Source organism: Homarus americanus, unplaced genomic scaffold (assembly GCF_018991925.1).
Source record: "Homarus americanus isolate GMGI-L3 unplaced genomic scaffold, GMGI_Hamer_2.0 scaffold48416, whole genome shotgun sequence".
Classification (NCBI taxonomy): domain Eukaryota; kingdom Metazoa; phylum Arthropoda; class Malacostraca; order Decapoda; family Nephropidae; genus Homarus; species Homarus americanus.
In genome coordinates, this window is record NW_024736097.1 from 597,501 (window position 1) to 624,142 (window position 26,642).

Consider the following 26,642-nt stretch of genomic DNA (forward strand, 5'->3'; position numbering starts at 1 on the left):
CCAAGATACAATGACAAAATTCAGTTATGTGCATCAACTTGTACTTCTTCTAGGATAACAAGTCATTCAAAATTATTTATTGATGACGATAATTTGTCCTAAACACTTTAACACAACGTCACTGTGTTGTACACCCTTATGGCTTATTCCTACACGGTTAAACGATTATTCTTTCGATTCATTTGTATTTTATTTTTTTTATCTAACTTGCCTTTTACTCCCAGATTTGGATGCATCAGGTGTTGGAAGACAAGATACCGGTATTTCAGTTTACAACATGATACCTGCTCGATGCTGGATAAAGAAACTCTAGAACAAGTTACATAGTTGTGTGGTAACATATAAGCTATCCAACGAACCTAATATAAGGAGAATAACTATGTTTCAATAATTTTTACTCACTATTTTCTTATGCATTCGAATCCTTTGTTAGTGTCGTCATGGTTTGCTACATTGTCTACCTGCCTGCCTACCTACCTACATCAGCCTATTACACTGTAACTCAACCAAATCCTCAGTAGACATCTCTTAACATGCAGCAACACCATCATCACCTCCAGTTAAAAGGTCTTAGGGACACTCAACTAACTGACTGTTGACTGAGTGGAAGCCGCGTGGATAACTGGCGACTGTTCAAATGGTGATAGTGTAAAATACGTGTGTTACGTCGTGGGTGTGTGTGGGGGTGTGTTGGGGGGTGTGTGGGTGTTTGTAGGGAATGTGTGGGTGTGTGTGTGTGGGTGTGGTGGGGGTGTGTGGGTGTGGGGGAGGTGTGGGGGGGGGTTATGGTGTAACTTGAATGTTTTTGGTTTTGTGGAAGTTGATTGGTTAAGTTGATTGCCTGTGGTTAATGTGAGGATGTGAGTTGATTTCTCGTGGGCGTTAACTAATTACATTGGATTATATATATGCAGTACTGTATGTCATGCTCAATAAAGGTAATTGTCTATTAAGCCTTAAAAGAGAACTGTCTTGTATGTCGAATAGGGAAAACGTTTCGGATTTATTATCATAACTTAATGAAAATTGATTCGTAATATCACTAATAGTTCTGTTTAATTTAAGACGTCGTGTACCTTCATAATATAGCCAAATTATGACTTAAATAGGTTAGATTAGATTAGGTTACGTAAGGTTAGGTTAGGTTTGGTATTGTGTGAATCTATTCATTTCTATGATTTTATGATAATGTTCATGATTGTTTATGGCCAGTGAGAAGTTCCCCCCACTAAAAAAATAAATAAATAAAAAATAAAAATAAAAATAAAAACACAGAACTTATTACTAATCGGCAACAATTCCTATATATAGAAGCATACGATAATCACTAAAAAAAGAAGTAATATTCAAATAAAGTCCTAAATACTCTATAGAATAAAGTACATTATAAGTTCAACCTTAGTAAGATGAAGGAGAATAATTAACGCAAGGAAATAAAATGAATAAATGAACAAAGTGAAATAGAATCTTGTGATAATTAAACCTGTAGTTAATTCTTCACAGGTAAAAACTTCTCTATAACTGAGTTTATCTTTAATCAGCTGGATAATTCTTTTAATTACTGGATGAGGACACCTGATGGGCTGTATCTAAGCTTCCTGGAGAATAATGGTAATGTTACCTCCGGGGAACACACACACACACACACACATACACGCACACACACACACACACACACACGGGGTACTGTCAGGTTGTCCTTCAGGTGTTCTGGTATAGAATTGATCTGGTCGACAGGTTAGACTTGTATCTAATCTATTTTGTCTCAGTTTGTTACTTCAGTTTAAGTGTGGTAGCATGTACAGGAGTTGAGGCTGGGAGAAACGAGCTACTGAAATGGGTTGTGGTGTAGGATTCCTCTCTCACCAAGGTGTGTGAGAGAGAGAGAGAGAGAGAGAGAGAGAGAGAGAGAGAGAGAGAGATGCAAAGAAACTGATTTTTTTTCGAATAAGAAAGCAAATATACTGATGAGAGATGAAAAGGTTTGATTATTCAAGAAATTATTCCCTAGTGAAAGAGGTGAAAGAGACGAGAAGATAGAATAGGTTATAGTAGAATTAAACGTTTACACAGAAAGGAGATACGAGGAGAAAAAAAGAAAGAAATAAAGTCGGTGATAAAACACTAAAAGAAAAAAAAGAGAGAATTTATAGAACGCGTTAAAAGAAGTGACATAATTAGGAAGAAATTGTGATTAAATAGATTTTTTTGGTTGAGAATATAATGAAATAAAATAAAACAAGAGACTATTATAGAAAGGTTGTTATTATGTATAAAAAACAAAAATAGTATAAGCGAGTACAATAACTAAAAGGGGAAATTAGACTTCTGAACATGACAGGAAAAGTAATAATGTTTGTTTGTATAGGACTTGAACGTCTGAGGTCTGTGGCTTAAAAATATCTGTAATTTCTATTCAATCTTGCCTTTTTTTTGCTTGCTCTCTCCTTATCTTTTTATTCATCAACTTACCTCATCTATCTTTCTTCTATCTTTAATTCCTATCTCAGTTTCCTATTTACACTATCATCATCAGTTTCGTTGAGTCTCTTTGCTTTGTTTAGATCACCGTCATTTCTGGTTTCATCATCTTTCATTGTTAAACATAACAGCCTCAATCTTGCCTCTTCTCTCTCTGGAACTTCATCTTAGGGTCTTCCTCTTAGTTTGTGGTTCCAATTTCGCCTTCAATTATCATTAAAAAATCTGTTATTTACTGCCTAAGTCAACATCTTTCTCTGTCTCTATCATCTACTTATTTCATCATTCTTTGTACTCTTCTACGTTATCCATATATTTCTTCTTATTCTCACTTATTTTCTTAACTAACCAAGAGAATATCCCCTGTTTCCACTCTTCCATTTCTTCTCTCTCATTTTATACAATTTTCCTCGTGACAATACCCCTCGGATACATATATACGGTATGCAAGAATATACTGAATATCAGAAACAAATTCAACAGATAACTGGAGGAGATGTCTCTGTTTTCTTTCCTTTTTCTATTTCTCTCTCCTCATTTTATGCTTTTCTTTTAATTCCCTTTTCTCCCTTGGCGTTTCTGCTAAGTATCTATACCAGTGACAGAAATAACACCCCCGAAATAAAGAAGATGTACCAATTCTTACGAGTTAATCCCATTAAGACGTCAATTGATACAACTCCACACACGCTGCTGGGGGTCGTTTGTGACTCCCCCGCGGTTACTCACACACATTGCAACTCGATTTTGTAAAGGAGCAAAACCGTGCATTTACTTTCAACAGCAAATATCAAATGAGCAAGTGTAACCAGACTGAGGAGTTAGGAATTTTCGAATATATTAATAAATAAATAAATAAATAAATAAATAAATAAATAAATAAATAAATAAATAAATAAATAAATAAATAAATAAATAAATATATAAAAAAGTAAATAAATAAATAAGTAAATAGACAAAACACAGCTGTAAGACTGTAGAAAGCGAAAAACAAAAACAAAATACAAATATCAACATCACGAGAGGCCAGTGGTCCCCTGACTTAATCACCTCGGTGGCTGTTAATAAGACCTCACCTGAGAGCTTAAGACCTGACAGTGGCATTGGTCAGCCACTCGGTTACGTCACTTGACGATCTAATAAAACTTCCCTTTGTAATTGTTCTTGTCATATTATTGAAGAGAACCGAAGGTTACAGTCGAAATATACAGTACGCTTGTGTTTCAGATATATCTTCTCCTTCAGTGGGATTACAGTGTTATGGTATATGTGTAGTGACATAATTTCTTCACACAAACACACGCACGCACACACACACACACACACACACACACAGAGCAGAGCACGTCAGGTGGAAGGCAAATGAATCCCAAGATCTTGTTTGGAAAAATAATTACTTCCGCGTCTTCCTGCATTTTCCCCCACCCGGCAACATCTTTCCATTGCCTACAAAGAACCTATTTACACATGTATGAAGGCGGTACTAAGGTGGGCCATCCCACTGAGGACCAGGAAATGGTAAAATATTTCCTTTGCAGCAAGAGACTGTCCCGACCTGCTACAGTGTTGTCCTGGAGGCAGTCGATGGCAGCGGACGGAAATTAAAGGAGACGACATCTAACAAAAAAAAAAATTATATATATATATATATATATATATATATATATATATATATATATATATATATATATAATTACTTTGATATCTATTCTGAATGTTAACGGATATTTCTTGTACATGCAATGTACTTTCACCGCAGGAAAGGTGTAAACATAATAAGAACAAATTATTATTTAGCAACAAGATGGGTAGATAAAATTACAAGATATGTTAAAAAAATAGCATTTAACAAATATATCAATAAGCAGTGATTGCAGATGGGAACCTACAAGCAAAATGGCAACGAGAACTAAGAAAAACGAGTAAAGTTGATGACATGAGAAACTAAATTACATTCTACACCACTGATGAATAAAGTAGGGTGGACATGTGGACACAGGATTTAATAAAGCCAGAGTAATAATAAATAAAGTAATAAAAGACTAAAAAAAACACAACTGTTCGAGGTTAGAGACAAAACTTTTAAAATAAATATCTCTCGGCAGTAATAGTAAGATTGGCTGAATATACTGAAAAGATTTACATCACTATCATACATTCAGAAGTAAATTACGCTCTTACAGTTATTGATTACTTTCTATACAAATTGTTCGGCAGTGGTTGTATATTTTCAAAGCTGGGTTATCTATAAAGAGTGATTTGGAGAGTATGTGGTCAAACCTGCAGTGAGTGGAGGTCTATATGCAGGTAGGAATATCAATGCAAATAAAAGGATGGCAAACGCTTTCTGTCTGTTTGTGTATTAGCAGATTAGACTGGCACTGCACTGCAATTACCCCCATGTGATTGTAAGTCTAATAATACAGGAAACAAACTAACTACATCTCGCTATCAGGTGTTACAGTTCGATTTGGATTGATTTAACTTCTATCATAATACTAGAAATAGGATTGAATTTGCTACATACAAACACTTTAGTCCGAGATAGAGTAAAAAAAAATAAAAATTAACATTAATTATGAACAAATTAATCACGTATGTACTAAAGCTTAGGAGTAGCCTAGATAAGAGGTTAGGTTAGGTTAGGTCAGGTTAGGTTAGGTCAGATTAAGTTAGGTTAGGATAAGTGACTTTAGGAGAGGATTAATATATATGTGTGTGTGTGTGTGTGTGTGTGTGACCCCCCCCCCCAGTCTACCACGGCAGTAAAAGAGAACCAGAAATTTCTCAATGTTCATAAACAATCATTAATATTATCAAAATACATATAAATGAACAGCCTCACAGAAAACCTAACCTAACCAACTTTAGATATAATTTGGCTATCTTATAATGATGAACGATGTCTTCAATTAAAGAGAGCAAAGGTGGATATATACGAACTAATTTTTATTAATTTGTAGCAACAAAATAAAAGTTATTCCTCTTCGGCAAATGCGTCAGTTGCCTTTATGTCTTAATCGGCATAAGCATATACAGTATAGGCCTATATACATTTATACAGACTCTGTCTATTTGGTATGGACTGTATATAAACATTACCTATCTGCATTTCTCTGTGCTTCACTATTTATCCACATATTCGTCTCTCCCTCTCTATCTGTAGGTCAGTTTTCCAGGTCCACGAGTTCCCTTTGGCGGGGTCAGGAGCAGTGATTGGCCAGTCCAACCACCCAAAAGGCTCGAGATAATTATGTTGTGCTGATCCAATCACAAGGCAGAGCTTCATGAACTTCCTAAAATAACATCTGGTATTGGTGGTTTGTGGCGAGTATAGGTGGAAGAGAGAGGGAGAGAAGTGAAACTATAGAGAGAAGGAATATAGACGGCAACGAAGAAGGTAATATAGACGGCAACGAAGAAGGTAATATAGACACAAGTATAGAGAGACAGATAGACAGATTATCGCAGAAATATAGAAATTAGATCAAAATTTATTGGCCTATATACGATCTTCTTGTGTTGAGTCTTTTTGGGGGATCTTTTTCCTCTGTGGTGTAAACAACATCAGCGGAAGGATCCATTACATAAATACATACAGGGGAAAAGCGAGAGAGAGATAAGTACATTACTGAGACCTCATTCTGCAGGTGATGATGGTAGTGGTGGTGATGGTGGTAGTAGTGGTGGTGGTGATGAGGACAGTGGTAGAGGTAGTGGTGGTAATGAGGTAGTGGTGTTAGTGTGGTGGTGGTGGTGGTGGTAGTGGTGATAATGGTGATGGTTGTGACGACAGTGGTGGTTGTGATGACGGTGTTAGTGTGATGGCGGTGGTGTTAGTGTGGTGGTGATGATGATGGTGTTAGTGTGGTGGTGGTGGTGATGATAGTACTGGTAGTGGTGTTAATGTGGTGGTGGTGATGGCGGTGGTATTAGTGTGGTGGTGATAGTGGCGTTAGTGTGGTGGTGATGGTGTTAGTGTAGTGGTGGTGGTGCTGGAAGTTATGTTAGTGTGGTGGTGTTGTTGCCATATTTGTGGTGGTGGTGTTGGTGGTGATAGTGTTGTTGCCGTAATGGTGGTGGTAGTGGTGGTGGCAGTGGCAACAATGAGGGGTCAACCGAGGTCATTACAGCGACAGGTCTTCCCCCGGGAGGTCATCAGGGCCAACTTGGCTGAGGAGAGGCTGACGGTCACTCTCCTTCAAGGGGATATATGAAGCCCTAAATCGTGTGTTAACAAAGCGGCCGTCGCTGCCTCCCCCACCACCACCACCATCCATCACCCTCCAGTGCCACACGCCGAGTCATCAACCCGAACCCGTGTTGTCACTACACGTTCATACTGCTATTATTACCTTTTAGAAATATTGTTACTTTGGCAAGATTATCGATGTCCACCCATTTATTACACGGTTTGTGCTTCCCTGTGGTTGAGTTTTGTTATTTTAGTCTTTGTTTGATGGTTCACAGTCTAGCGTTCACAATTTTGGTCTGATCGTTACATAAAAAACAAAAAACAAATCGACAATTGTTCGGCCTCAAATGGACTCTTTTAGGTCAAACTTAAACCAAAGTCACCTTTATCCTACCCCACAGACACCACCTAAATAGAGTGATAATGTTAGTACAGTATCGACTTCCCCCCTAACCTAACCTAACCTAACCTAACTAATATACTGTATATTCTACTTAAGTTAGGTTTAGATAGTTAATTTGGCATATTTAGAGGTTAAATTTGGATTCCTTCAATGGGTCACTGTGTTGAATAAAATCATCTGGCTTTAACCAAATAAAATATTAAAAGTGGAGTCGATTAGTGAAGGGGTTAAGACACATACATGATATAACTCTATAGAAAATAAAATTGCTGAACATCGAACATACAGTAGGTCAGAGGTCAAAGGTCAGATAACAAAATCGATATCCTGGTCAACAGCTCTCAATTATTAATCGATCTTTAAACAAAATCACACACACACACACACACACACACACACATGGGCGGGAATTAATCACCTTTCTTCAACTCCCACTTTATCCCCAACCATGTCACTCCATTGATTATTTTATGGTGAAAGTCGCAAATCATCAGAAGTTGTTAGGTCACCTTGGCATTCCTAATACTGATCTTGTCTCTACGAAGATTTACCAATGCTGTAAGTGACATTTCTCTCCCGTGATCACCCTATATCGTCAATTACTTTACTATAACGACTACCTTACTCCAGAGGCCACCATAAACAAGCTCACCTTACTAAAAAGCGGTTACCATAATGATGTAAGGGACAACACCTTCCTATAATGATCTTCGCATTCTATCGGTCATCTTATACCAAAATTTTTAGATGGCGCCTTGTACCACTGTAAGTGACATGTGTATTATTATTATTATTATTATTATTAGTATTATTATTATTATTTAAGCGAGTCACTCAGGATAATGAAACAGTAAATAGTCATACACCTCACAATCTGACACAACGTTTACACACTCTAAAGAATTTTTTGTAGGTGCTGGGTGCTGAATAACCACACAGGAAAGTCTTATTCATTAGTGAGAGATGAGAGTTAATAGTGAATAAGATACAAAACACATTAAAGTTACTGGTACTATTATTAAGGAAGATACTATCTCTTATCAGGAAAGGTAACCAATTAGAGCACACCTGTGGAAGATGATACTCAATAAGGATTTATCTCACACAATGAAACTGTCACAGGATACGACATCTCCTGAAACCAAGACGAGTCTCTCCCTCGGGACTTCTACATCATATACCTCGAATTCTACTCCAAGGTCCACCTCAATGCTACGCCGTTTGAGATATGAATACAATTTATTTTCCTTTCCTGATCCCTCCCTCCCTCCCCCATTTTTTTTTGGCTGCCATAATTGTATAAATAAGGTAGATTCTTTCTCACATCTCCAGTCATGGGAACGAAATGAATATAAGAGTTTTTGAGTGAGAAATGAAAAGCCCCTGACCTTCGTAACTGCCAGCTCCTTCTTCTTCTTTATGTGTCTCCAGGTGCAGTCCTCCATGATTTTTATATCTCAATATCTTCTCCTCTATGAGTTTATGTCTCAATATGTTCTCTTGTCTCGTTAGTCGCTATCTCTCTCTTGTCTCTGTCTCGCTACACTAGTTGTCGTCATTTTTCCTCTGTCTCGTTGTTTGTGAGTTTTGTCCCGGATAATTTTTCTTCCTCGGTGATTTTTATGTCCTGTTGTGTTTCTTTCTCTCTCTCTCTCTCTCTCTCTCTCTCTCCTCTCTCTCTCTCTCTCTCTCTCTCTCTCTCTCTCTCTCTCTCTCTCTCTCTCGTCTGAGTTTCTCTTTCAATTTTGTTTTTTAATTTTATTCTTTATTTTATTATCTTTGTCTGTATGTTTATGTCTGTCTTATCTATCTCACATAATCATTTTTTTTAATTATTTATGTTAATAGAAAGAGAAGTTTGCCTTAGAAACATTACCCGTTGTTTTCATATTCTGCTGCCATCTATATCGGGACTGTCTTTGATGTGTGTGTGTGTGTGTGTGTGTGTGTGTACGACGCTTTTCTATAACTCCTGTACTACCAAACCTGACAACCTGACAACCATATAATCTCTCCTGACCAATCACCTTCCTCTTCTAACTACCGACACTGATGTTTCTTATACAACTGCTGGATCTCTGCTGACGACGTGTTTGTGTTTACCGATGACCTGTTGACTCACACCGGTGGTCCTCAAGTAACTTTTAGACGTAGCTATGTGGTCGTCAATCTACCTTTTCGCCGATATACTTTCTTAAATCTCTTCTGAGACTGTGATGGAGCGGAAGAACTTTGTTTAGGATTCACGTAAAAATTTGTAAGTTTTAGAAGAAATTCATGATTCCATTCTGTCGGATCTGCACGTTGACTAGACCAACTTATCAAAGACGAGAGGGTGAGGCACTTAGTCTCCCGGCGGGACGCTTTATGGTTTAGGTAGTCCTATCATCACCGAACTTAACAATGACTAATGGAAGCTCCTACAGTCCTATTTATATCTTGTACAGTGTAGGTACTGAGGAACCTGCTGGCATAGCCGGGGTGTGAGTGAGTAGTGCCTAGAGAGGACAATTAAAGGCTTCCTCCTGGGTTGAGTTACTCCCTTTAATGATCTTTTCTCGGGATTCAGGTCGGGAGCAGAGGAGGAAGGTAGTTTGATGTAGGTGTCTGATGTTATGCAGAATTTTCATGGGATTTTTCTCCTGAGAATGTTCTCGGAAATGTATAATAACATTTTAGGGATCTTTTTTTATAATTGGGTTTCTGTGAGACCAAGAGACAGTAGTAATCATCTTGGGGACACTTAAGGAGTTTGTAAAATTACTGAAGCTGGAAACTTTCGACTTCGTTGGCGTGTTTTTTTTTTGTGTGGGGAAGGGGGCGGGGAGGCTTCTGAGGAAAAATTCCTTTGCTAGTACGTTATCATAGTATATGTGTGCATTTTAGATAAGGTCCCGGAAATGGACTTTTAGGACCGAACTCTTTTCAGTGGAGTCTTTTGCAACAGTTGTACTACATAATTTAATACTGGCATCTTACGGATGTGGCGGAGCCTCTATGGCTTTTGTGCCCCGCGTTATTATCAAAACTATCACGTCACCTGGTCTACGGCTCATGCATTCGTGAACAACTATAGAGACGAGGAAAATATAATAATTGACTGTGTGGCCTTCAGTTGTTTATATTGGAGAGTTTCTTTGTTACCTACTAATAATAGTCTAACACCAGGACTAACTTGATTTTAGAATGGTAAGTCGTAATAATTGTTTGAACTTTTACTGTGAACACCTGTCATTTTCTGCTGACCTCAGGTAAATGAAGACGGGAAAACCTGAACGGCGATCCAAAGGACAGATGACCTACACAATTTCTTATACAACATAAAGAGCTCCCCCGACCTCCTTCCACTACTGTTTACCAATAAGGTTTCTTAATCGTTGACATCAATCTCGGTCGACCATACAATGGATATCAGAATCAGTGCTTTATTTATCATGCAAAATTAACTTATTATTATTATTATTATTATTATTATTATTTATTATTATTATTATTATTATTATTATTATTATTATTATTATTATTATTATTATTATTATTATTATTATTATTATTATTATTATTATTATTATTATTATTATTATTATTATTATTATTATTATTATTATTATTATTATTATTATTATTATTGTTATTATTGTTATTATTATTATTATTATTATTATTATTATTATTATTATTATTATTATTATTATTATTATTATTATTATTATTATTATTATTATTATTATTATTATTATTATTATTATTATTATTATTATTATTATTATTATTATTATTATTATTATTATTATTATTATTATTATTATCATTATTGTTATTATTATTATTATTATTATTATTATTATTATTATTATTATTATAGGGTAAATCAGTTTGTTAATGATCGATATTTGATGGAGTATCAGTTATTTACCTCGACGGTGATAAACACTGACCAAAAATATACCAGACAGGTGAGTGATTTATGAGGGAATAAATTCAGCCTCTGCCACACCTGCTATGCTCTTGCTCCTGACCTAAGTGGTTTCTCCTGTAAATGTGAGACGTTTTAGTATGAGAGACTAAGAATATTCTGATTAATATCTCATAACCCACTAATTTATATAGAATTTAATTTGAGTCATATAGAAAAGAACAAGATTACCGATGTAGATATTCTAGACGTATGTATTGTATAGGTACGGTTACAGGTGAAGACACAGGTGAAGGTACAGGTACAGATTCACGCGCAGGGAGAAATAGAATTACAGGTACAGGTTAAAAAATACAGGTAGATATACAGGAACAGCAACGGATACAGGAACGATAATAGATACAAGTTCAGCTATCCGTACAAGTAGAGGAGCGCGCACACACACACACACACACACACACACACACACACACACACACACACACACAATACCAATAGCCATAATCATCCTGTAACCTACAAATACAGGACTAAAAACAAATACAAAATGAACATTACATAATATTTTTGTATTACCTCATACTCTGGGAAAATAGATAAATTTCACTCACTCAAACCTTACTATACCGCCCCTCCCACTCTGAGACCCACACACCCCCCACTGTGACGTCCACACACCCTCCACTGTGACGTCCACACACCCCCACTCTCTTTAATCTCCCCATACACTAAACATAGCCTTTTTTAATGTCCACACTAACCCCTTCTTGACGTCAAGGCACACCCACACTGGTACCCTTTCACCTTCTGACTTCCACTACGGCGTCGACCAATGCAGCTGTCATGTAGGTTCCCCGGGCACTTCAGCTCCGGCCTCCCTGAGTGACGTTGTAGAGCGAAGGAGTGTATACCGATGGAAAATATAGTCCCGCGCCAATTGAAACTGCAGGTTTATAATTATTATACTCCGTTGCCCACCAGAGTTCATAGAGTAGTTTGGTGTTGAATTTATTCCCAGAGCATCGGTATGGTTCATTGGTCTCTCCAAGGAAGGTGAAGCCTGGCAGTTTTCCAAGTTCTAGAAAGGGAGGAGGAACACAGGCTTCAGTGGAAACCTGCCAAGAACCTTTTACATAGAGTGATGCAAACACGGGAGACAATATCTACTGTTACTGTCACGAATGTTATTATAATCCCAATTTTACAGTAAACAGGAATAATCATCTATTAAGGTTATAAAGCAACTGGAGTCACCAACGAAGGAAGAGGAGACGGAGGAGGCAGTGAGCGGGTCAGTTTATCTATATATAGCGTGTTGCTGGTCAGGCTCTTATTGACGGCGCTTAATTGGTGTGACTCACTGCCACCTGACTCCGGTAACACAAGCCCCGGGAGGGTCACCTTATTCTCGTTTTCTCTACTTGGGGTGAGAGGCGAGGGAGCATGAGAGAAAGAGGTGAGAAAAGAAGGGGTGAGATGGAAAGGGGGGTAAGAGGAAATGAGGGAATGAGATGGAATGGAAGGTGTTATGAGATGTGGATGAGTGGGGAGGGATGGTGTGGGAGGTGGTGGTGAGTGGAGTAGAGGCGATACGGAAGGGTGTGGGTAGAGAGAATGTGAGAGTAAAGGGAGTGGGAAGAAGAAATAGTATTACCAAGGTGCACTGTAATATGTGTGTAAAGTTTCAGGCCTCTAACTGCTTCCGTTTTGGAGCTATGGCTGGAACAGACATACAGACAGACAGACATACAGACACTTTTAAGATCTTATTATTTTACACACACAAATACAAAGGTTCCAAAATTAGAATTGTTGTCAGCTTTGAGTCCCGGACATAAATCATTAGATAGAATGTTTCACGTTTATTGTTATTTTCACATTAGATTGACAGCTGTGGGTGGTATCATATTATTGTACAGGTTGAATATTCACAAAACACAGTAGAAGACACTTGAAATTAGATATCGATTCCTTAAAAGAAAATATAATAATCAAAACACTCTTTATACCATAGGGGAAAAATCAACTTATAACCTTTCACAAAAATCTATGCCAACTTTACCTGAATATCATTAAATGGTCGTAATCAGATATTCAAAGAAAGTTAATAAAAACCTCACCTGATTTCATTCATCTACACAAGTGCTTATTGAATACATTATTATAATTTTCTAATAACATGCAAATAACCTTGTAGTTTGACCCCCCCCCCCCTCCCAACGTTAAGAGTCGCTTCTGCTACTGAAGATAATTATAACAATATTTACACTTTCATTATCATAAGTTTTTTTTCCCCTCAAGAGAATAGCGGCAATACACACCCATCTAAAGTTCTGGAATTATATTAAGCATTAACGTAAAACTATTTGATCCTATGTTCTCTACCTTATGAACAAGAGTCAGAAGGAGTTAAGACTCTAGTTTGGTGTTTATGAGAAGCGGCGACTCTTACCTCTATACATACTTCTACGTCCAGAGTTACACCTGGCTCAGTGATTCCCAATGCCTAATGACGGCTACCTTTGATTTGGCCCCCTAGTGAGTGAATCCTATCTCAAGAGTCTATAAGTGTCATTTTTTTTAACCTTAAGGGTCAATATATACACTGACATGTATAACAGACCGTGGAGTAATAGCTACGGATGATTACATTGCAGTTTTATACAAGGACAAGGGGAAATCATCAGTGAGAATACCTGAATTTACTGCGACGTACGGGAAGAACTGAGAGAGAGAGAGAGAGAGAGAGAGAGAGAGAGAGAGAGAGAGAGAGTGTGTCTGTGTGTTGGTGATTTTTTCCAGAACTCATCTACCGGGGAGGTACAACACAGTAGGAGTCCTTGATGAGGTTTCCTCGTCTCGTCTTGGTCGCTCCAGGTAAATGACTTGTGGTTTTCTTGATTGTATGACGTGTTTCTTGTACACACACACACACACACACACACACACACACACACACACACACACATACACACACACACACACACACACACACACACACACACACACACACACACACACACACACTCCTATTTTGTCTCATCTGTGATTAAAAAAAAATAAAACAAGGCTGGTGGAGTTGATTAACTTCAACAGGAGTTCTGAAACAAATGAACAGGAATGGGATTATAGGTTTGATTGAAATGTGTAACTCAATTTACTACAAAGAACTTTCCAGTGATTTCAGTCAATTATTTACGCTATTGCCGTAAAATAATAGTTTGGAATAATGAATCAAATAAGACATTCAGGCTACGTTGCATTAAACATATTAAATAGGATAAAAACAGAAACTGACAATGGGTTAGGTTAGGTTAGGTTAGGTTAGGTTTGGTTACGTGAATATTATAACAGATGCAGAATTGAAACATAAAGTGAGGAAAGTTTCCTTGGATGAGAGTTCTAAATGAAAGAGCTTTAGAGGTTAAAAAAGTAATTGGTTTTGTAGGATTTTCAGAGAGGATTTGATAGGGTGAAAGATAGCAAATTTATATAAATCCGGGAGGAAAATAAGTATTAATGGTGAGGTATTACAGTTTATTACTGGCATCAAGAAGCTATACTGTATTAGTTAATAATGATTTAGATAAGACTGTCTGTTTGTCTCCAACATTATGAAATATATAATCAGAATCTTTAATTAAAAAAAATGTAAGTAACGACGAAGAAAAATTATTTAGTAGAAAAGAATATTAAATAGAAACTTATAGGCAGATAATATTGCCCTTGTTGCAGAGAGTGAAGAGGCATTATAAAAAAAAATGATCTAGAAATTTGTGGAAAATGAACGATAAATCCTATACTAATGAATATGGTAACCAACAGTGAACTCAAGTGATGGTACAGTAGATGTGACAAGATAAATTACAACAAGATCTGATCAAAGAAAAAAAAAACACTTCCAGCGTAAAGACTTCCAGCAGACAACAGGAGGGTAGAATGTTCAATAATGTGGTGTATGAGGAGAATTATAAAGACGTTAAACCAATAAGAACAACAGAAGATGTACTACAACTTCATAGAATAATGGAAGAATTACTGGAAATTTACAGATTAATAACAATGTAAACTTTGGCCATATAATTAAAATTGAAGTAGTAATGTTAAATATATTATGTCAGGGTAAGGGGACCGGGGGGGGGGTGGCTGAACTAAGAAGGATGAATGAAATTAAAAGTTGGGTCCCTGGAGAGGTGAAATACCTGTGACGATTCATAAAGCCAACACGTGAACATTTGCAGCGGAGACCATAGTTCCCAGCACATAGGATGATATACCTTGATTGATTACATGATACATACCGGGGGGGCCTTAAAGGGTGGTAGATCTATGGAACGGTCTGCCAGCTCAAGGTTTGGAATCTAGAACAATACTAGGTTTCAAAATATCCCCAGACAAAACTATCACGAACAATGGAGGGATCTTACACAGGCCACTGACCTCCTTCCCTCTGTATGGCCACCTCTAGAGGATGGCCATTAGGTGTATTAGGTTGACCAATAAAATGTTAAACTTTGTATCTTTTTTTTTTCGATAACATCTGAGTCTACGATTTGTCTTCTAAAACTACAATTTTGTTTGAATATTATGGACGAGTCATTCCAACTCACTAACATTTTTAAATAAATACAATAACAACACCACAACACACAACAACAGAACACAACACAACCACATAACATCACAACAAAAATATCAACAACAGAACACAACACACAACACAACGCCACACATCACACAACAAAACACACACAATCACACAATAGCAACAAATCAATAACAAACCATAACACACAACACCAACAACTACACAACACCCAGCCAACCAACAACAACAACAAAGACAGAGACAAGGAACACGCTGATACTAGTACGATGAATAACAAAGCATTGACAAGGTTCCCGGACGTCGGATAATCTGGACAATTTACACAAGAGAAACACCTACCTCAACAACAATAGCGGGCGTGAGACATACCGTTGACTGGTGGAGCACAATGGCTAAATGGCTGTTGGGATTCATATGTATGATGGACTCTATTGATCTATACCTGGCTTCTGTATCTCACCGTTGGGTTTTGGGTTTCTCGTGCTTCTTCTTTGTCTTTTGGGGAGGGGGGTCTGGTGCTTCGTTTTTGGGAGTTGTTCTGGTGCTTCTTCATCTCTAGGGTAGTTGTGGTGCTTCATCTCTAGGGTAGTTGTGGTGCTTCATCTCTAGGGTAGTTGTGGTGCTTCATCTCTAGGGTAGTTGTGGTGCTTCATCTCTGAGGATGTCACTTTTGTTTCACTTCTGGGGGTGACAACTGTGCTTCACCTATTGTAGTTTTTCAATTGATCTTACCTTATTTAAATATTAATTTATAGGTCGAATTTCTCTTAGATTATTCAGAATTTTGACTTAATTTTGTTCCAATATGGACAATTAAATGAGTAATTTAATAGTAACAAAATATTCCATGGTTCGCTGAATTAGTGCGTAAATGTTTTGAATTCGATGACAAATATTATAAATGACATTACGTCTCAGTTCAAATGTATGAATTATTTTGCATATTTGTCTTTACAGTTTAAACATATTTTAATTTTCCAAATAACACTTCATTTATGTTCAGAATTTGTAATTATACTCTTTGTGACCTGTGTTCTAAAACTCTTTAATTTCTATGTATTTGTGCTCACATATTCTATGCACCTGATGGTATTCAGTACACAAGGAGGGAGTTTATCTGGCACTGTACTCGACCCTCATCAGTTCCTCATTTGTAAAGTTAAGCTGTTGTCTTGGTGACAGCTTCTACACCTAAAACAAATTCACGTCTAGGTGGCCGTAGGGCTGGCTAACCTCAAACACGAGGGGAAGCCATTAGAACGCCTTGACTTTCCAGCAAAAATCTGGTCACCTAATCATAACTGGGTCGTACAGGAGGAACCACAACTGCGATGCCAGAAACTCCAAAGGCTGGACCGCTGTACCCACTGGTTCACACCATCCAGATATTCTAAACTAGTAAGGTACATTTATATTCATGTTTATAAGTCTAAACAAAATTGTCTTTATTTATTAAAATTTTACGCAGAACTGTATTCGTCTAAGCTAAATAAATATCCCTTGGTGTGCATATATTTTAAATTAATGTGCATTTGTTTTCATGTATTCTGAACACTGAGGCATAATAATGTAGTTGTAACCATGACGAGTTTTTTCTTGAAGGGAAACTGTTATTAATGCAAATCGTTTAACACTTTAGCTTGGGATCTGTTGATTCAGAATAATGGAAAGAAAGATAAACATAGGCAGAGGAAGACTGAATAAAACAGAGGAGAATGTTAGCAAAGGGGAGATAGATAAACGTAAAGACAAATAGATAGATCGATAGGTAGAGAGGAATCAAAGATAAATATCGTTTATCCCTCACTCCAGGCTTTTCCACCCAGATACAGAGTGTGCAGCAACAAGCACTTCTTTCATTCATCCAAGTCTTACCGCTCTAGCAGTTTTGTTTTCCTCTGGATTTCCGTTTCTAAACCAATATGTATTTGGTATATTCCTAAAGCTTCACACACCATTTTCCCTCAATTAATTATTCTCAAAAAGTCCTTGCTCGGCGCCCATGTCATTGTCAGTGATTTTGTTAACAGAACAAAGACTTTCTTGATGAAACCAGAGCTGTAGCGGAGCAAAGTAAAAAAACAATCAAACAAAAATCTTGAACGTGTTTTGAGACTTGTTGAGGTGGAGGCCATCACTAATGCACATCACTTGGCAGATTAGTAATAGACCAAAGGAATATTTTTCTGATCTGTCTGAAGTTGACTTAAACCTTCTTAGAAACCCTTTCAGTGATAATTTGCCTCTGTTAATGATATATTGCGGTTAGAATTTATTGATCTTGTGAACTGCTCTGCCCGTCATCTCATATCCAAGGGTTATTGAAAAGGCTATTCGCTTTCTGTTGCTTTTTGGATCAACATACTAATGTGATACCGAGTTTGAAGCTTAATTTTGATGAAATTTAAATTTAGAGTTAGATTTTATTAGTGGCATGACACTGCTTGGCTCTTTCTGTTCGTTGACAAAAATAACAGCATCCCTCTTATTACAGTAAAATTTCATTTATATAGAGACGTGGGATAAATAAACAATGATGTTGGGAAATGTTGAAATCATCCTGAGTTTGTGTAACAAATGTTCACCAACAGTTTTCATTAATGTTTTAGTTCTGTAGATCTGAAGGATTCATGCATTATAATGTTGCATGGTTTTAGAATTAATATTACTTTGCTTAACAAATGTCCAGGCTTTTAAAATGTGAACCAAGAACATTATCATTACATTTGTAGAGCTATGAACATTAATACGCATAACTACATGTCTCTCTTACAATTTTTTGTTAGTTTATCCTTTCAGGGGTTACGTGGGTACCGGTGTTAATGCAAAGTAGAACGTGGTAGACAAAAGGTTGATAACTCATGTCACAGACGTTCTTCAGTTATTCACGCACACTGCTGCTTCCTAGAGTCAGTTTGTAGCAAGGCAGCTGATTGGTTGGCAGACGGACGCTGGAAACAACGCTACAGTTCTTTTGTATTTAATTCATCGTATATATTCTGATATTTTAAGGGACTAAAACTATTCTATGTTGAACGCTGAAGATTTCCACACTTGGGTAAGCAAAAATTAACGTGTGAAATGCTCGGGTAACACAAATATCTTGAAGAGAACGAAAAAATTTACATATTTTCAGCGACATCCTTCATCACCCTGCTACATGAAGTCTCGTGGCGAAGTGGTGTTTCCGTCCCAGAATTTGTTTAAAGATGTGTCCGAGATATTTTACAAGTTTTTATATATTACGTCTTGGGTTCATGTGTAATTTTTCTGTCATTCTCTACTTTTCTACGTTTAGAGTTTGTTAATTCACATATTTAATAATTCCTCTTTACTTGTTCATTTGGTTTCCTACAGCTTAGGCATTACCTTTCTTTACGGAATTTTTAACTTCGCTGAACTTCTTATTTTCAATAATGTCTCCAATACAATAAATCTGTCTTCCAGTTCGCTGTTATTTTGGACTGAATTCACTCTTACGATATACAAATAAATTGATTGATTTTTCTCATTTAAAGTAAATATTCGACAGGGAAACGAAAAATTTGTAGCAGAAAGAAAAATTGTAGATAAAACAACGCGTATCACAAGAGGGAGGCTACCTATCGTGTTTTTCCGGTGAGATATAGCAGCCAACACGAGCAGCGGAAAGAGATGTGCTGCTATCAATTGTCGAGTGTATACAGACACGCACCAACACTTACTCCTCTACAAGTTTCCTAAAGAGAGAAACAGAACTGTAGACATTCCAGTACTTATAGTGGGGTCGAAACTATCACTCCTCCTACCGGGATCTTGGTGTTGCTACATCACGTCAGATTTTCCCTGGGTTGTCGCCTTCTGTGTTCTGGTTGTTCAACAGGTCATTAATTGTCTCACAGTGATGCTTTAAGCTCTGGAGTTGTTAACCTTTGTGATAAGAATGTTTTTATCGTTATATCATTTTGAAAATCCGCTTAGAACAGGTATGATTACCATAATAATATAGAGAGATATTTAGTTATTTCTATGCAAAACTAGGAAGAAAATCAGCTAAATCCTCGTTATATTATCTCAGGATTTTTTTTAATAACAATATGGTAAAAATAACAACTATAAGGTGGTTATAGGTAATGTCTAATGTTTTAAAGACCGTGGTTGATATATGATGATCAGAATGAAATAGTTACAACGCGCAACAACCATATACAAGTATATCCTCCACGTCATGGGATAGAGAGACTTAGAGAGAGAATCCCGCTATCTTTATCACAGCCATTAGGCCACAGTACTGAAGGGGAACACCACTTGGGCTCCAACCACAGAACCACAACACAGAATATCCCCCTGTCACTATACACCACAGCAGCACCATTTACTGTCAAGCTGTACCGAGAGCTGAGACTACCTCCTCCTTCCCTCCCTGTGTCCCCTCTACCCTCCTTGTGTCTACTCTAACAAATCAAGTTGCGTCGTGCCCAGTGAGGCAACCATATACCAAGAATACAGCGCCAGCACGAGCAATCATCAACGCCTGACACTTCTACATCCCGCTATGTCGTACTTTATGGAAGTTAACGCCAAAGAAGTGTTCGTTTACTTTCATCAATGTTTCTTTTTATAGTATTATTGTCTACCCTTCCCGTATTTAATCCATATGTTTGATAAATAATGTTTCAGGGATTTCATCTAGGTCAGGGGAATGATTGGGGGTCGTCTTGGTTGTCTTAGTCTAGGAGGGTCGTTTTGCGGTTGTCTTAGTCTAGGAGGGTCGTTTTGCGGTTGTCTTAGTCTAGGAGGGTCGTCTTGCGGTTGTCTTAGTCTAGGGGTCGTCTTGCGGTTGTCTTAGTCTAGGGGGTCGTCTTGCGGTTGTCTTAGTCTAGGGGGTCGTCTTGCGGTTGTCTTAGTCTAGGGGTCGTCTTGCGGTTGTCTTAGTCTAGGGGGTCGTCTTGCGGTTGTTAGTCTTTAGTCCAGGACCTCGTCTTCCGTGTTGTCAATTCTTTAAGCTTAGTCATTTGTCTACCTCCTTAACAACCCCTATCCCGCCCTTAATTCAAGTTTCCCTTCAGCTGTGTTCCCCCTCCCATTCTTCGTTGCCTACTTCCCACCCCTTTCTATCTCCCTTCTCTTCAACCATCTCCCTTTTCGTTTTCTCCCCTCACCCGTCTTCTCTCTCCTTTAACCTTTCACTTCCTCCCCTTTCCATCTCATCATCCATCCACTTCCCTCGGTTTTCGCTCTACCTTCATTCATGCATCTCTCGCAGGTCCGCTTGTTACTCCTGCTGTAGACGGCGCTGAAGGAGATGAGAACACAGTAATATTGTCTAGACGAGTGAGTTGTACCTCTCTCTCTCTCACACACACACACACACACACACACACACACACACTAGAATATCTGCAATACTTACTCAGATATAGGAAATTTATATAAAAAAAAAAATATTATAAAATTTTCTTTCACTTTTGATTCCAGACAGACAACATCCTTCTCTAATAACTTATTTTATTATTATTGACTCCAGCATTTAATTGGGGTTATTGACCATTGAGTAAAGTGTTTAGTGGTTATGCAAATTATGAGATACAGTACAGTAAATATTCCATTATTCATAGAAATATTTCAACAGGATTTAACGTAATTCAGTTCATTCAATAACTTAGTAATATATTCTTCATTTGTTAGAATAATATATAACCTTTGTCTCATCTCACTCCCAGCCTATACATGGAGATTCACAGTCCGTAAACACTGGAGTTATTATACATTATGTGTGTGTGTGTGTGTGTGTGTGTGTGTGTGTGTGTATCTTTTACAAGTAACAGTTGAACTTTGTTGTATGTACTATGTATGGGGGACATAACATTTATTATACCCAACAAGAATCTCAGTTACCGCATATATATTCAGAGAGAAAGAGAGAGAGAGAGTTAGCATTTCACGTCCTTAAGCTTCCATAAATTCCTGCGGGTTTTCATGTTTGCTGCTAACAAGTTCTGACGTAACATGAAAAGTTGGACATCCAGAGCCTGTTGGAAGCTGCTTGTGGCAAGAACCCTCGAGTTGTTTTATGTGTTACTGAAAATTTACATGTATATAATTTTCCATGCATATATATATATATATATATATATATATATATATATATATATATATATATATATATATATATATATATATATATATATATATATATATATATACAGTATACATTTCAATAACCGCATACAGTGACCTACCCAAGACATACTAATAAAGAACGCTAATTAAGACAATGAAACTACTTTAACGACCTAATCACCCTCATTAGTAAGCATCAATATAGAACACTTTTAAAACTGGCCACAATTATGTAAAAAAATTACTTAAAAGTCTCTTTCCCCAGGGTAATTTACATATGTACAGACTAAATACGACCATATGTACACACACACACACACACACACACACACACACACACACACACACACACACACACACACACACACACACACACACACACACACACACACACACACACACACACACACACACACACACACACACACACACACACACACAACTCTTTCTCTGACACTCATTATGTATACTACTGCTAAAATATGGTTCGTGTACGTTAATTTGTCTCCCATAGTGAAGGACAAATACACACGAGCTGTAGTGTACAAGAGCATTATTTTATGAAAGCTTTAATACACAAGAGCATTATTTTATGAAAGCTTTAATACACAAGAGCATTATTTTATGAAAGCTTTAATACACAAGAGCATTATTTTATGAAAGCTTTAATACACAAGAGCATTATTTTATGAAAGCTTTAATACACAAGAACATTATTTCATGAAAGATTTAATACATTATTTTATGAAAGCTTTAATACACAAGAACATTATTTCATGAAAGCTTTAATACACAAGAGATTTAATACTGAAAAACTCTTATACTGAAAATCTCTAATTCTAAAGCCCTCTAATACACAAGAGTCCTAGTATACCGTGACATGGACCAATTTACTGTACCATGGACCAATATACTGTACCATGGACCAATATACTGTACCATGGACCAATATACTGTACCATGGACCAATATACTGTACCATGGACCAATATACTGTACCATGGACCAATATACTGTACCATGGACCAATATACTGTACCATGGACCAATATACTGTACCATGGACCAATATACTGTACCATGGACCAATATACTGTACCATGGACCAATATACTGTACCATGGACCAATATACTGTACCATGGACCAATATACTGTACCATGGACCAATATACTGTACCATGGACCAATATACCTGGACCAATATACTTCTTAAGTATGTATGTTCTTATTTATACGAATTTAATTGCACTTAATCCCAATACATACGAGAACATACTAATGTGTTTCAAGTGATGTTTTCCAATGTGATGATAACGTGAAGGAATTTTTAGTTATGGAAGTCACGTGGATTTGGATATCTTGGGATTATTTTTTTAATGGATTTTATATTATGTAATGTATAAGGGAAGTTATAGAATAAATGATGTGCGTGGTTTAACCCGGGTCAGTAATAAAACACAAAGGGGAAAAATTCATGGGAGGAATTATTAAACGTTTGTCATTTTCGTTATTTTTATATCTTTTGTCTTAGGTAAAATATGGTGAGATTTACAAAAACTGTGTGTGTGTCGTATGCCTGAGAGGTGTTACAAGGTGGATGGTGGGGGGATGGTGGGCGGGGGGTGTTAGCCTCGTCTCGTAGCGTCATATTCAGTGGAATGGTTTGGTAAATCCGCCATTTTTTCATGACTTAACTCTTATAATAATGAATAAAAATTTAACTCTATGATATCTGTCTTTTTATGTCGGGTGAAAGATTGCATAACTTATCATTCTGTAAAGACTTCTTCTCTCAAGGTTTTTCTGTATGTAAAGGTCCGAGTGTGTGTGTGTGTGTGTGTGTTTTAGTGTGTGTGTGTGTTTTAGTGTGTGTGTGTGTGTTAACGTAAAGACCTGTATGTGTGAGTTTGTCCTCTCCACCCCCAGAGAAAACGGTGGTATATTCTTTGACAGGGATACGTCCTTAACAACCTACATCAACCTTATGTCTCTATCCCAAATACACAATGCCAAGAGAGAGAGAGAGAGAGAGAGAGAGAGAGAGAGAGAGAGAGAGAGAGAGAGAGAGAGAGAGAGAGAGAGAGAGAGAGAGAGATAGAATAAATTTTCCTGATTTTTCAGTACTTAATGTCGACGGATCTATTTCCTCTCGTACACTGATTATATGTTCGGATCTTAGTTGTTGGAAACGAAATAAAAGTAAAGAAACCAAGAAAGACAGAATAAAAATAGTACACAGTGATATACTAATCCATCAAGAATTGTATAGTTTCAATCAACCAGACCGCCGTTACGTCTACATCATCGTCATCATCATTTTTCTGTCTCTAATAGTTCCGGATCATCGGTCATTATGTCCAGTGGAGGACAATTTATCCAACCATCAAGCAATAAACCCGGATAACAGAGTCCTTTACATACAACTCCAGAAATAAACCAGAAATTATCTATCTTTTGCGATATTCTTGTTATATGTGTACACTAACCTAACCTAACCTAACCTAACCTAACCTAACTTAAGACAGCAGCACAGACGTCCGCCTTCAGGTAGAAATGAACTGTTTTCTGTAATTACCTTTTCATTAACTACCTGTCTTACCTGCTCTCAGCCCCGGGATACGTACGTCTATTACACTGAGAGGTGGAAGGAGGAGCTAATGACAGTTCATCCACTTCCAGTTGCTTTACCACCTATCGAAGGAGGAGTCACCTTTAAACAATCCGCCCAAAACTATCGACCTGTCCACGACTCTAAACTATATGCTTCCTCCTTACCAGAAATTCACCTTAATACTGCTAGGTTACTTGTCATCCTATCTCTAACCCATCGTACTCATGGTAACTCTCCCTTCTGGCGTCCAGGCTCGGCCCCGGGTCGTTGAGGAGCGAGCGTAGTCGACTTCCCACTGCGCCACGGAAAATGAGTAAAAGTCCAAGTAAATCTTATTAGTAAGTTTATGGCAGGTCTGGGCCACATATCAGCCCTCAGCAGAGCTCACTCGAGGGTTCGGTCGCCTCAACTAGTTTTTGCCAGTAACTAAAACGCTCATTTTTTTTTATTAATTATTTTTAAGATATCTGATGCTTTCTACTGATAAAATGTTCACAATATTGACTAATAATAAAGTATGTTAAGACCTTTGCGTAGGAATATTTTCTTCCTTAAAGTGAATATTTATTTACCTATAAGGTTATTATCTAATCTAATCTAACCTAACCTAATCTAACCTAACCTAACCTAATCTAACCTAACCTAACTTAATCTAAACAAACCAATATCACATTGTTCCATAGATATCAAAATCATTAAGAACTTTTGCTAACTTTTGCATTAGAATTCTTGCTTTTATTGCAGTTAATTGATATAGAATAACATCCTGCATACTAACGATACATTTAAGCGACAAAAACATAAGAGTTGATTTTAAGTGGTTGACGGTGAATCTGTTCGGCATTTGATGAAAATTTTTTGAGCGTGGACGAACTTTTTCCAGAAATTATTACTGACCTGAATTCGTCTCCCCCACAAAACAAAAATACACCAATATTTTCCCCCTTCGCAACACCTAAATGATAAACTATTATTATTAAGTTTTCCAGCAATATTTACGAGATGTCATCATCCTGACTTTGTTGACACGTAACTTAAGGTAACTCAAGGTAATCTAAGGTAACTCAAGGTAACTCAGGTAACTAAAGGTAATTCGGGTAACTAAAGGTAACTGAAGGTAACTAAATGTAACTAAATGTAACTAAATGTAACTCAGGTAACTAAATGTAACTCAGGTAACTAAAAGTAACTCAGGTAACTTAAAGTAACTAAATAAACTAAAAGTAACTCAAGTTAACTCAAAGACCCACAAAACAGGTAACTTAACTAACGTCTAACTAAATGTAACAAGTAAAATGTTGTAACTCAGGTAACTAAAAGTAACTCAGGTAACTTAAAGTAACTAAATAAACTAAAAGTAACTCAAGTTAACTCAAAGACCCACAAAACAATTAACTCGTCTTGCAAGTAAAATGTTGGTGGGCAGTTCCTGTGGTATTTTGACAATAAAAATGAGGAAGAGAATTTTCCGTGGTGGCTATTAACCCTCGTGACCATGTTTTCGTTACACCAGTGGCCTGAGGTTGGTGGCTGCAGCACATTCGTCTACTTCTGCAATTTTTTTTTCTTTCTGTTTTCTCTTTGTAAATAAATGTTATTGGATTTTTATATCTAACTCCTTGTTCTATCGTACCCCTGATAGACAGACAGACAGGCAGGCAGAGAGAGAGAGAGAGAGAGAGAGAGAGAGTAGTATATTCGTATTTCTCCCTTTCTATCAACCTCTCCTCGACCTCATTCTTGCATGCTCCCCCTTCTCTCCCCCCCTTCATTTATCTACTCCTTCCTTCCCCTTTCCTTCCCCTCCCTCTTCAACTCCTCTCGTCTCCTCCTCACTCATCAAATATCGTTTATTGATTTTCCCAATTACCTCACACGTCACTATATATTTTCTCGAATAAAACACCATCTGTGACATAATCTTTATTTAATACAATAACCATAATAATTTCTCGTCCCTTCTCCTTAAACTATCATTTATTATTTACGTGTTAGAATGCAAACCTCTCATATATATTTTGCATCGTTTATTATTTCATTTGACTTCTTTTATTTTTATTTGTCTTATATTTTTATACTTAAGGTAAAAAGAGAGAAAGGGAGAAAGCCGGTGTGTCTCTACTTTATCAGGCTTCCAAAGGATATATTTTTCACGACAATGGGTTACAAGAATTTGTAGTACCGCAGCCGAGAACGACTTCATGCATGTAAACATCGTTCTAACAATACTGTTTTTTTTCCTCTCTCTCCATCGTTGCGTGTAAAGCTTGTGTGTGTGTGTGTGTGTGTGTGTGTGTGTGTGTGTGTGTGTGTGTCTTGTAAG